Source organism: Pteropus vampyrus, unplaced genomic scaffold, assembly GCF_000151845.1.
Source record: "Pteropus vampyrus isolate Shadow unplaced genomic scaffold, Pvam_2.0 Scaffold97, whole genome shotgun sequence".
NCBI lineage: Eukaryota > Metazoa > Chordata > Mammalia > Chiroptera > Pteropodidae > Pteropus > Pteropus vampyrus.
The window spans coordinates 4088553-4100720 of NW_011888878.1; positions in this window are offsets into that span (position 1 = coordinate 4088553).

The following is a 12168-nucleotide window of genomic DNA, read 5'->3' on the forward strand; positions in this document are numbered from 1 at the left end:
CACTATTAAGGGTCCAAATATCCATCAGATCGGCATACCTGAAGAAAATCAAGATGTTGAACAGCTGTTTGAAAAAATAATGATGGTAAACTTCCCTAATCTAGTAAAGGAAATGGACATAAAATCCCAGAAAGCTCAGAGAATTCCAAAAATCAGGGATCTAAAGAGGCTCACACCAAGACACATCGTAATTAAAATGCCGAAGTTTAAATACAAAGAAAGGATATCAAAAGCAGCAAGACAAAAACAGATAATTACTTAAAAGGGAATATCCATAAGACTGGTGGTTGATTTCTCAAAAGTAATTATGCAGGACAGAAGGATCTGGCAAAAAATATTCGACAGGATGAAGATCCAGGATCTACATCCAAGAATACTTTATCCAGCAAAGCTATCGTTTAGAGTTGAAAGACAGAGAAAGACCTTCCCAGACAAAAATAAGCTAAAGGAATTTATCAACACCAAGCCAGTATTACAAGAAGTGTTGGAGGGACTTCTTTAAGAATAAAAAACATGTATCAAAAACAAGAATAAAGAATGGTAACAACTACATTACTATCAATAAGTACATTAATAGAAAAGAATTAAGTATTCCAACTAAAAGATAGAGTGGATAAGAAAACAAGACTCTTACATATAAAAAGGAAGAAAATAGAAAAAGATATTTTTTTGATGGACCTAGAAGATATTTACATCAGACAGAGAGTGATAAACACTATATGATTTCACTTATATGTGGAATCTGAGGAAGAAAAACAAACTATTCAAAAACAGACTCATAAATAAAGTGGACAATGTAGTGATGGACAGAGGTGAGGGGGTTTGCGGGGCTGGGAGAATGGGGTGAAGGGTTAAATAAGTACAAATTATTAGCTGTTGGATGGTCACGGGGATGGGTAGCATGGCATAGGGAATGCAGTTAGCATTAATACACTGGCTAGGTGAGAGGTCAGGGGAGAGAAGGAGCAATTGGGAGGATCATTTTATGAACTATAAAAATAAAAAATTGCTTTCCAAAAAAAAAAAAGATATTGGAATTGAGGAAAATAATAAGAGCTCACGGTGACCTAAGTTTTGGAGCCCAGTAAAGACATCGGTATCAGGGTCTAATAAATTATTAGTTAAGCAGCTTTAACAACACATATTTATATAATTGCTGTGAAGAAAAATTTATACCAAATTATTAATAGTAATTTTAGAACATAAACATTGGGGAATTTATTTATTTATACTTAACAATTTCAGAATATAGCCTGCTTTGGGAAGCATTATCACTCATAAAAGTATGTTCTATAAGCTCTTAGTATTGCTTTTCACTCTTTCCCATCACAGAAGCGTGTTTGCCTTTTTTTCAACCCATTCTAACATTGTGTGTATATGTGTGCGGAGTATGTTTATGTAGTTTGGTATTCTTTCTAGAGATCATAGGTTTTTGTACTGATAACAAGAATAAATTTACCACCCCAAATTCAGGATGCACAATGTCATTTATGACTTCTACTCTTCCAAAGAGGCTTATAAGAGAGTGAAAAGACAAACCACAGACTAGAAGACAATATTTTTAACTTATATATCTGATATAGGACTTGTAGCCAGAATGTATAGAAAAATCTCCAAACTAAATAATAAAGAAAAAAGCCAATTAAAAGTGGACAAAAGATGTGATATGGACAGACACTTCAGCAAAGAAGAAAGGATGGCAAGTTATACATAAAAAAAGATACTCAACAAGTTTGACATTAAGGAAAAGCATATTAAACCCACATTAAAATATCAATACAATTCTATTAGAATGAATAAATTTATAACACTTAGTCATATCGATTCACATCATCACGAAGATATGAAGGTACTGAAATTCTCTTACATAGCTAGTAAGAATGCAAAATTGGCTCAACCACTTTGAAAAACAATTTGGCAGTTTTCTTAAAGTTTAATATATGCCTACCAAATGATGCATCCATTCTACTCCTAAGTTTACTAAAGAGGAGTGACATATACAAAGACTTGTATAAGAATATTTAAAATCGCTTTATTGTTAACAGTCCTTAACTAGAAAGACTTGAACGTTCATAAACCCATCAATTGATGAACAAAAACAGAATACTGCTCAGCAATAAAAATAAATTAACTATTAACATATGCAACATAAATGGATCTCAAAAGCATTATCCTGAGTAAAAAGAACATCCTCAAAAAAGTACATACAATATAATTCTATTTATGTAAAATTCTAGACAAATACAAACTAATCTATAGTAAGGGAAAGCAGATCGGAGGTTGGCTATGGCTGGTAGAAGCAGGGAGATACAAAAAGGAAGAATTAGAAAGGAACATGAGGACTCTTTTGGTTACATGCTTATTGTTTTGATTGTGATGTTGATTCTACAAGTGTATACACATGTTAAACTGCATTAAATTGTACACTTTAAATATATGTACCTTATTTTATGTCAATTATATTCCAATAAAACAATCGATGTGTAATTTATTATTGTTTTCCCGCTCAATAGGCCATGGGAAAATCTTATACCAGTTTTTATAGCCACCTGGCCATTGCAATATCATGTGACATTCTTGAGGATATCACCCTAAGGACATGGCATTTTTATGCTTCAGTCCCTATTAATTAGATCTGAGCTGCCTATGATATGAGTTACTTTTATTTAGGGATGCTTTATCTTTATACTAAATCATACAATATTTGTCATAATCACATTTCTCATGACAATGACACATACAGTCAGTAGCAATTTACATAATTTATATTATATATAATTGATTTTTTTCAATATTCATGACCTTTGTTAATTTTGTAACTATTTATAGAGATTTCGTGACAGACACTTACTGGAAATTACAAATCAATATGTTGAAACTGAATATAAACCTCAGTAGTAATATACACCCAATGAAAACTTTGAAACTAAATATACATGTTGGTGTTTTCGTGTATTCAGAAATATGTTTACAATAAAAGTATAATTACTTAACTAAATAATTTCCTAAAATTCCTGTTCTCCGCTTGTGTCTTTAATTTAAAACATGGCATCAACACACTCTAAATGTTCAATAAATGCTATATTTCTTCATCTGATGTAATCAAGAAGTTAGCTTTTCCAAAAAAGTGACTTCATTGGGTAACTTGAAATTCTATTTTGTACAAGTACAAAAACATTTCATTCATTATTTATTTTGAGTGTGTACTATCTATAATTCATTGCTTACATTTCTGCCTTCTATCCAGAGTATATACAACTTAATCTAGCCATTTATGGAGGACACACAAAAAAGTGTGTTCCAGAAACTATGCTTGGTATTGAGTATACGGTCTCTCCAGTCTTCACAATTTTGGTAATAAATAATCCGAGATGTTAAGAAAAGTTAAGTAACTTTCTGCAAAATTTATAAAGCTGAAATATGAGAGGATTCTGAATTTAGGTTTGTCGGACCCAAACTTTCAAGTCCACCCTGTGTCTCCTGCAAACTAATAAAACTGAGGTACAATAAGTTATTTCTAAGTTTCATTCATGTGAAAACACTATATGGAAAAGAGTGGAAATAAATTTTGAATCAATTATTCTCTGAAACTGACAATTTTATAGTTATCTAGCTGTACGGGTAGAATCATCACACATATACACTTCAGTCAACAACTAGAAATACACATAATTGCTAAAAAAAATTCCATTCTGTGAAATGTCTGAACAATCAATGATTTGATAATATGTGTACTATATATAGGAAATAAAGTACTGGTTATACAAAATATGACCTCATTTATTTTATAAAATTTCAATTTGTTGATTTATTTCATTTTGTTTTTTTAAAAATGAACTGACCCTACTTTTTAGAAGTAAAGGAAACTTGTGTTTTATTGTTCTTGAACTTTCTCTTTGTGCATTTTTTCATTAAATAGTGAGGATGTATGAATTAGGTTATGGGATTTTAACTTGCTATAAAATACACGCTATTAATACCTTCTTTCATACTAAGTTAAAATCTCTTAAGTCTAAAGCTTAAAATCGTGATCTTGTTTATGAAACAATCTTTGGTTCTCATCAGTTTGCCAGGTTAAAAATAAAATATCTCATGAGAAAGTTCCTTGCTCTTGGCAAAGGATTTGAAGTTTTATTGGAAATGCTTGTAAATGTCTATGAGTCTGTGTTTATTGATTCCACATGATTAAGGCCCTATGTGGTCAAAAGGCAGCAGGATTACTGGTCTAAGGAAAAAGCCTACATTGTTTTATACTGGAATATCTTTCCAGGTGAACTTTAGCTTAGCTTGAAAGTAGGTTTTATGTTTTTTTCCATAGTTTGTATTGACCTTTCATTTTTCTTATTTGTGTGTGTTTAAGTGATTCTTTATATATCTATATAAACTACTTAATATTCGCCTCTTAAGTTAAATATATTTTACTTCAAATGTTAAGGTTTATATTTGAGACCACATACACAAATATGTATTCTAATTGTACCTTATTTCCTTGTTATTTAACTTTGAATTATTTTAACTTTTATAATTTGTCAATAAATTACAGCAGTAGAACCTGAGAATAAAGATCTGTAACTTCCACTTTTGGCCATGTAAAATTAGGAGGTTTTATAATGAAAGATATTTGTAAAAAATTATATAAGCGGGACTAGACTTTTTGTGATATAACAAAAGCAAAATCCAGAACCACTAGAAAATTACAAAAGAAAAATACATAGCAAAAATGAAATATTCGCCATGCCACTAGGGGGGAAAAAAAAATGGGAACAGGCAGAATTCTAGACTTGCAGAAGATTGCCTTTTATCTTGACTATCAATCACATTTTCCTGTTTATTTGCATTTTCTTATTTTAATATTAGATATTTAACGTTATCAGTGGCACATTATAGAGATCCTAGATTAAGATTCAGTTATAATCCTCCCAAGAGAATTGGTCTTTTGTTTTAGTAGTCAGTTAACATGGCTAAATTTAAATTCCAAAATCTAAATCATAGTTTAGTTCTTTCACTCTTAGCTGAAACCCTTCAACTCTACCACATTCATCCTGAATGGAAAGTTAGGCAGAGACTTGAGCAGTTTATAATCCTAACATAGAACTGTTTTTTACATGTTTTTTGTTTGTTTGTTTGTTTTGATTTTCCCTAGAAAGGATTTTCCATCTCCTTTTTCAGCTATTATGGCTGCTCTAACTAGTTTTTTAAGCCAGTAAAGCTGCAGGTGCTCCCTCCGTGTCTTGCTACTTTTCCCTGCCTTTAATCCAAAGAATGGGAAACTTGTCCGTGCTGTTTTCTCCTTCTAAGTATAAACCTCCTCCAATATCTGCTAGCTAATTTTCACTTTCCAGTGACTTCAGATAGATTTTTTCCCTGTAGAGTTTATAATTGTCCAGGGGCTCATTGAAAAGAACTACTCAGTCACTGTTAGAGATGAAACTTCCTGATTTACTCACCAGTGTTTTGGGAATCTGTTCATATTGCTATATGCACATCTAATATTTTTTTCTTTTAAGTACTATATGGTATTTCACAATAGCCTTTGCATTATTTATTCCTCTATAATTGAACACCTACAGTGTTTGCAATTCTCTGTTTTACAAACTAATTTGTCTAATAAAAATATTTATTAATATAAATATATCTTTATATATTTCATTAGAAAAAATATACACATATATAAATTACACACATAATTTTAAGCAACTGAACTGTGGTTACTAGATTATACATATTTTTGAAAATATTTACAGACTGTTTTCAGAAATGTATAGTAATTTTAAACTATCACCAGGAGATACTCAGTTATCGAAATCATTGCTATGTTTCTAATTTTTGCTCATCTTTGGTTGTAAAGTGCGATCTCTTTGCTGTAACTTGCTTTTCCCCTTTGGTTAATGATTTTAAGTAACTTTTATGTACATATTATCCATTTAATTTGGTTTTCTATTAATTGTTTCTTTCTATGTTCACACACTTAGGTTTCCTGTTTGTTTTTTTTTTTTCATTTGTTATTATTGCATTTTGAGTTCCTTTTATGTAATTGTGTATTCAAAAATTACAAAATATTTTCTTTTGGTCTGTTATCTCTCTGGTAACCATGTCTATGATGTCCTTTAATTAAAAGAAATTCTCAATTTTGAAGTCTTACAATTTTTTAAAAATATAATTCAGCAGTCTTATTTAAGGAAGCCATCTTGTTCCTTCACAAAATATTATTTAAGTTTAATATTTAGGTCTCTAATATGTCTGGAATTCAATTTTATATGTTACATGTTATCATTGATATTGATTTCTTTTTTCAGCTTTATCAAATTCTATATAGACCAGTATCTATTGCTTAGATTTCTGTCTTTTACTGATACCTTACTGGTTCTCATATGGAAACTGTTCTGCATTTCTGTAGCATGCTTCAAAGTCTTGAGTGAACTTCTCTTTAATTTTTCTTCAAGGTTGACTTCTTTTTTTTATGTTCAATTAGAGTTGACATTTAATATTATTTTATATTAGTATCAAGTGTACAGCATAGTTGTTAGACATTTATATGATTTATGAAGTGATCCCTCCTATTAGTCTAGTAAATAGCTGACATTATACATAGTTATTACGATATTATTGACTATATTCCCTATGCTGTACTTACCATCCCTGTAACTATTTTGTAACTACCAATCTGTACTTAATACCTTTCATCTTTTTCATTCAACGTCCAACCCCGCTTTCATCTGGCAATTATCAGGTTGTTCTCTGTATCTATGAGTCTATTTCCATTTTGTTTGTTTATTTTGTTTTTTAGATTCCACAAATAGGTAAAATTATATGGTATTTGTCTTTCTCTGACTGACTTATTTTACTGAGCATAATACCCTCTAGGTCTATCCATGTCATTGCAAATGGTAAGATTTCATTTTTTATGGTTGAGTAATATTCCATTGTATATCTGTAACACATCTTTATCCAATCATCTGTTGATGAGCATTTATGTTGCTTCCACATTTTGGCTACTGTAAATATTGCTCCAGTGAACAAAGGAATGCATACAGCTTTTGGAATTAATGTTTTGGTATTTTTATGTAAATACCCAGAAATATAATTGTTGGATCATAAGGTAGTTCTACTTTTAATTTAATGAGAAACCTCCAAAATGTTTTCCATAGTGGCTATACCAATTTGCAGTCCCACAAACAGTGCACAACGGTTCCCTTTTTCCCAACACTTTTTTTTTTTATTATTGATGGTAACCATTATGACAGGTGTGAGGTGATATCTCATTGTGGTTTTAAACTGAATTTTTCTGATTAGTGACATTGAGCATCTTTTCATATGTCTATTGGCCACTTGCGTGTCCTATTTGTAGAAATGTCTATTCAGGTCCTCTGTTCAGTTTTGATTAGATTGTCTTTTCTTTTGGAGTTGAGTTATATGAGTTCTTTATAAATTATGGATATTAACCGCTTATCAGATGTATTATAGGCAAATATCTCCTACCAATCAGTAAGTTGTCTTTTTGTTTTGTTGATGATTTCCTTTGCAGTGCAAAAACTTTTTAGTTTGATGTCCCATTTGTTTATTTTTTTCTGTTATTTTTCCCATTTGAGAAGATATATCAGAAAAAATATATATATTACTAAGAGCAATGTCAAAGAGTTTACTGCCCATGTTTTATTTCAGGAAATTTATGGTTTTGTGTCTTACATTTAAGTATTTAATCCATTTTGAGTTTATTCTTGCACATGGTATAAGAAGGTGGTCCAGTTTCATTTCTTGCATGTTTCTGTCCAGTTTTCCCAACACTATTTATTGAATAGACTGTCTTTACTCCATTGTATATTTTTGCCTCCTTTGTCATAGACTAAATGAGCATACAGACATGGATTTATTTCTGGGCTCTCTATTCTGTTTCATTGGTCTGTGTCTGTTTTTATGCTAATACCTTGCTGTTTTGATTACTATAGCCTTGTAGTATACTTTGATATCAGGCAGCATGATACCTCCAACTTTGTTCTTTCTCAAGATTGCTGTGACTATTTGGGGTCTTTTGTGATTCCGTGGATATTTTAGAATGATTCGTTCTAGTTCTGTAAAAAATGTCATTTGTATTTTGATAGAAATTGCATTGAATCGATAGATTGCTTTGAGTACTATGGAGATTTTAATGATATTAATTCTCTATCCATGAGCACGGAATATTTTTCCATTTATTTGTATCTTCTTCAATTTCTTTTTTCAATGACTTATAATTCTCCAAGAACAGGTGTTTTACATCCTTGTTTAAATCAATTCGTACGTATTTTACTGTTATTGATGCAATTGTAAATAAGATTGCTATCTTAATTTCTGATAGTTTGTAATGTAATCAATTTCTGAATATAAATTTTGCGTCCTACTACTTTACTGAATTTATCGGTCAATTCTAACAGCTTTTTTGGTGGAATTTTTAGAGTCCATTATATATAGGATGATGTCATCTGCAAATGATAACAGTTTTACTTCTTCCTTTCCAATTTGGATACATTTTATTTTTATTTCTTGTCTGATTGCTGTAGCTAGGACTTCCAAAACGATGTTGAACAGAAGTTGTGCAAGAGGGCATCCTTGTCTTGTTGCTGATCTTAAGCAAAATGCTTTTAATCTTTCCCCATTGAGTATCCGGTTAACTGTAGCTTTGTCATGTATAGCTTTTATTATGTTGAGGCATGTTCCCTCTATTCCCACTTTGCTGACAGTTTTTATCATAAATGAATGCTGGATTTTATCTAGATGCTTTTGCTGCATCTATTAATATGATCATATGATTTTTATCTTTTGCTTTGTTAATGTGGCATATCCCATTGATTTGCCGATGTCGAACCAAACTTGCATCCCAGAAATAAATCTGACTTGATCATGGTGTATGATTTTTTTAATGTCTTGCAGATTTTGATTTGCTAATTTTTTTTAGGACTTCTGCATCTATATTCATTAGGAAAATTAATATATATATTTTTGTTGTTTGTAGTGTCATTGTCTGGTTTTGGTGTCAGAGTGATTCTGGCCTTGTGGAATTAGTCTGAAAACTTTTCCTCCTCATCTGCCTTTAATTTTCTTTTTCTTTTTGTAATGTCTTTGCTTTTGGAATCAGGGTAATGGCTCATAAAATGTGTTTGGGAGCTTTTTCTCTTCTTGATTCTTTTGGAATAGTTTTAGAAGAATATGTGTTAATTCTTTTTTGAATACTTGGTAAAATTTATTTGTGAAGCCATCAGGTCAAGGACTTTTGTTTATTGAGAGTTTATTTTTTAATAATTTGATTCTATTAATAGTAATCAGTCAGTCTGGGTTTTCTGTTTCTTCTTGACTCAGTCTTGAGAGATTGTATGTTTCTAGGAAATTGTCACTTTTTTCCAGATTGTCTAATATGTTAGCATACAATTGCTTGTAGTATTTTCTCATAATCCTTGGTATTTCTGTGGAGTCAGTTGTCACTTCTCTTTCATTTTATTTACTTGGGTCTCTCTCTCTCTCTCTCTCTCTCTCTCTCTCTCTCTCTCTCTCTCTCTCTCCTCTCCCCTCTTTCTCTCTCTGTGTCTCATGAGTCTGGTAAAAGGGTTATCAATTTTGTTTATCTTTTCAAAGAACCAGCTCTTGGTGTTATTGATCTTTTGCATTATTTTTTCTATACTTTATTTTGTTCATTTCTTCTCTGACTTTTATTATTTCTTTCCATCTACCCACTTTGGGCTTTGTTTCTTGTTCTTTTTGTAGTTCCTTTAAGTATAAGTTTAGATTGTTTGTTTAAATTCTTTTGTTTCCTTTTTCTTGAGGTAGGCCTGTTATATTGCTATGAATTTTCCCTTAGGATAGTTTTTACTGTGTTCCATACATAGATTTTGAGTTGTGTGTTTTAATTTTCATTTGTCTCAAAGTATTTTTGATTTCTTCTTTGATCCTACTGGTGACTCATTCATGGTATAGTAGCAGTTTACTTAGCCTCCATGTGTTTGTGTATTTTTCAGTTTTTTGCTTGTAGTTGATTTTTTGTTTCATACCATCATAGTCAGAGAAGATGACTAACATGATTTTAGTCTTAATTTGATAGACTTGTTCTGTGGTATAACATGTTGTCTATCTTGAAAAATGGTCCATGAGCACTCGAAAAGTATATATAGTCTGCTGCTTTTGTGTGAAACACTTAAAATATCAATTAAATCCATCTGTTCTAGTATGTCAGTTGAGGCTGCTGTTTTCTTGTGGATTTTCTATCTAGAAGATCCATTGGTGTCAATAGGATGTTAAAGTCTTCTACTAAGACTGTATTATTGTCAGTATCTCCCTTTATATCATTCAATATTTGCTTTATAAATTTAAGTGCTCCAATGTTGGGTGCATAAAACTTACCAGGGTTATATTCTCTTGTTGGATTGATCCCTCTATCATTATGCAATGTTCTTTTTTTAATCTCTTATTGTCATCTTTGTTTTAAAGACTACTTTGTCTGATATAACTATTGCTAACCCAGGTGAGTTTTCTTTTTCATTTCTATTTGCATAAAATATCCTTTTTCATCTCTTTACTTTCAATCCCTGTGTGTCTTTCAATCTGAAGTGGGTTTCTTGTAGACAGCGTATGTATGGATTTTGTTTTTTATCCATTCACTACCCTATGTGTTTTAATTGGAGTATTTAATTAATTTGCATTTAAAGTGATTACTGATAAGTACATAGTTATTGCCATTTTATTATTCATTTTTATAAGTTTTTTTCTAGCTTGGATTTTTTCTGTCTGGAATGCTTTTTATCTTACCTTCGCTTTTAATTGATAGTTTTGTTGGTAGAGTAGTTTTGGTTATTGGTTCTTGCTTTTCATCACTTTGAATATTCTTTGCCAATCCCTTTGGCCTTCAAGGTTACTGTTAAGAAATCAGCTGACTGTTTTGAGATTTTCATTTTAAGTAACTTGTTGCCTTTCTCTTGCAGCTTTTAGGATACTCACTTTGTCTTTAACTCTTGACTTTTTAATTATGATGTGCCTTGTTGTGGGCCTATTTGAATCATCTTGTTTAAGACTCCTTGTATTTCCTGAACTTGTATGTTTATTTTGTTCTCCAGGTTAGAGAAGTTTCCATCATTATTTCTTCAAGTAGGTTTACAATTTCTTGCTCTCTTTCTCTTCCTTCTGGCATCCCTATGAAGTGAATGTTGTTATGTTTGTTTGATGTTGTCCCAGAATTCCCTTAAACTTTTCTTATTTAAAAACTTTATATATATATATAATTTTGCTCTTCTGATTAGGTGACTTCTGCTACTTTGTCTTTCAAATTGCTGATTCAGTCATCTAATCTAATTTTGATTCTTTTTAATATAGTTTTTATTTCAATTACTTTATTTACCATTTATGACTGGTTCTTTTTATGGTTTCTATGTCCATTTTAATGCTATCTCTTTTTTGAAATCCTCACTGAGATCATCTTTCCTTCCCTAAATTCATCAAGCATCTTTATAACTAGTGTTTTGAACTCTATATGTGGTAGGTTGCTTGCTTTCATTTCATTTAATGTTTTTTTCTGGAGTATCGCCTTTTCTTTCATTTGGGACATATTTCTTTGTTTTCTCATTTCGGCTTCCTCTCTGTATTTGTGTCTATGTGTTAGGTAGATTTGCTACGTCTCCTAGTCTTGGCTCAATGGCCTTAGATATTAGTTTCCTCTGTGGCCCACTGGAGCGGTCTCCCTAGTCACCCATGCTAGGTGCTCCAGGAGTGTTTCTTATGTGGTTTGTGTGTGTCCTACTATTGTAGTCAAGCCTTGGTTATTGTTGGCACATCATTGGGAGGAATTGACTCTCAGGTTCACTGGCTGTAAGGATTGGCCACATGATATGAGCTGTTGTGTGGGGATGATCCCATGGAGTAGGATTTGTCTCAGTAGGCTTGTGTTGAGATCATCCTTTGGGCGTGCCACTTGTGGGGCTAATTAAGTGTGCTGTATTGTGGTGTGATGCCAGTCTCTGGCTGTATTAGTTCTGAGGCCCCTTGAGAGGGGCCCAAGTGCATCCCAAAGTCAGCCTCTATCATTATGCCCGTGACCACCCAGGGCTAGGAGCTACAAAGTGATCTGAAGTTGGTAGCTACCTGTGCTAACTAGGAAGCACACGGGAAAGGCCACACATTGAACCAAAGCTGACTGCCACCAGTATTTGG